We start from the raw sequence: 2,500 nt of genomic DNA on the forward strand, positions 1-2,500 counted from the left end.
ATCGATAAATAAATTGAAAATATAGGTGATGGATTCAGAGATAACTGGAGCAGATATTTTTAGTATTTTGCTATCGATATCATCTAAGCCACGAGTACCCGTTAGTTTCAAATTGACCAAAGCATTGTACACTTTATGCGCTCCCATTAAGGGAATATTCAAGTCAGATGAATCAATTTTTTATGTGCAAAACTCTTGCAAAATTTCAAGGTCGTTACTATTTGATTTATCAGATTTTATAGTCGTGCTAGCTGTTTCACTGAAATGAGTGCTAAGTGTGTCAGGAGAAACGTCTTTAAGTGGCATGGATCAAGAACTAACACTATTGTTGCTTAATTGACTGGTTGCTTTCCAAAATTTTAGACATCACAAGATCTTGAATATACTTATTTCGGGCTTCACGCTTTAAATAATTAACATAATTTCCTTTGTCTAACAAACTCTTCTTTAGTCCCTGTTGCTAGAAGAAAATCTCTCTCTGAAATCCATTGCATCCTCCAGCTGTTTTGATAGCCATGGAAGCTTATGATTACATTTGACACGTTTTGTTTTTAAAGGTGCGTGTTTATTATATATATTCAGAAAAACGTGGTACCATATTTCCAGTGCCTCGTCTGGATTTGTAAGCTGATATACATAAGATAAGTATGAAATTGATAAATCAAGTAAAAAAAAAAACTGTCCTTGTCAAAGTAAAGCATCTGTAACTAATTAATGTATGATAATTCTTAGGAGTTCTAACACCCTTTTTAGACCAGGTTAAACAAATCGGAGAGTGGTCACTGTAGCCATAACTTTTTTTTTTCAGTTGTGTAAATGCAATCAATGAGAGTTTTTGAAGCGCTTGTAATTCTAGTTGGTACATCTACTAACTGAGCAAAATGTAAGTATTCATAAGAATGTCTCCATGTTTTGTTTGGTTTCAGTAAATCTATATTAAAATCACTTAAAATTAGTATTTCCCCTGGAGATAAAGAAATGTCTTCTATCTGTAATCTAACGTTATCTATCCAGTTTACATGTTCAGCAGGATTTCTGTAAATGAACCCTAAAATAATAGATTTTGATCTTTTGAACTTAATTTGTAGACATATCGATTCAACGCCATAATGATCAAGAAGCTCTATTCGTTTGATACTAAGACTCTGATGAACATAAACAATTAAGACTGTTTCTTTAGGATGCCCAGGATCTTTACGGATAAAGCTGTAACCTGGAATTGAAATTTCAGTCAGAAATATGTTCTGTCAAACGTGATTCTGCAAATCCAAGTATATGAAAGTATTTACCAGCATTTGTTAATATTCGGGAAACATCAGCAATCTTACTTTTCACTTGGTTAATGTTCAGAAATCCTATCCTCAGACCGTTTTTGATGGCAACTGACGGAGAGGTGTGGCATAATAACAACTAACAAAGATAACACAGACAGTAAAGACAACAACTAGGTATGAATTAATGATATATAACAATGAATTCACAATGAAGGAGACAGTCCGACTCCTCCCAACAAAAGGAAATCAAAGATATGCAAAAGAGGTAAGCGCAACTGGGGGGGAAACAGCAACAACAACAAAAGAACCAATGAAACAAAAAACCAAAGTATAGTACTCAAATTTCAGTACAATGCACTTGACAATGCAATGCAGGCACGTTATAGCAGAGCAACACTGCACACTTAACAAATATAGTCTTGCAATCCTCAAACGCACCACGTGTGTTGCAATTTCTGTGATGAATTGAAATGCAAACAATCGATCATCATTCTACTGGTCCGGTGAATAGTGGGGGTCATTGCAATCAACAGGCATTCATAGATAAGCATAGGAATACAATACGTGCACATACATGCATGCGCGAACGCGTGTGCTCATACACTCGTGCAGTCAGCCTCTTATCCACACAGTCAAGGATATACGTATGTCAATTAGACTTACAAGTTAGGATCACATTAATGTATGTCAATAGGAATGACAGTAATGCAATAGTAATGCCATCTAAGGACTTTGAGAAAACTGCATACCATTTTGACCCAGTAACAGTTGCGAGGCCATTCGCAATAACAGTTCAGCTTGTGGATGAATTCTAACTGCTCCATGCTGAAGGGGAGCAGAATAAGATGCGTCAGGGTACATGCTGACATTAGACAACTTCTGCTGCACATAGGGGCAGGGGGGCAAGAAATGTGGCTGGTGATTTGAGGGGGGGACAAACGGAGGGTAAAGATCGGAAGAGGAAGGGGGAGAGCAACCCTGTTGCGTTTGATGAAACTGACCACCAGCGGGGTTACTGTCAGTAATCGCTGAGGCTTGCACTGGATGCACGTGTATTGTAGAGTAGGGGGGTAAGGAATGGGCTTGGTTATTTGAAAGGGGTAAAGAACCAGCACTGTCTTTGAAATCTGAATTGGGGACTAGCGGAGGGTAATGTTCGGAACAGGAGGGGGAGGGCAACTCTGTTGCGTTTGATGAAACGTTTGACCACCTGTGGGGTTTCTACC

The sequence above is a fragment of the Babylonia areolata genome, chromosome 13 (genome assembly GCF_041734735.1).
Source record: "Babylonia areolata isolate BAREFJ2019XMU chromosome 13, ASM4173473v1, whole genome shotgun sequence".
In the NCBI taxonomy this organism is placed as follows: domain Eukaryota; kingdom Metazoa; phylum Mollusca; class Gastropoda; order Neogastropoda; family Buccinidae; genus Babylonia; species Babylonia areolata.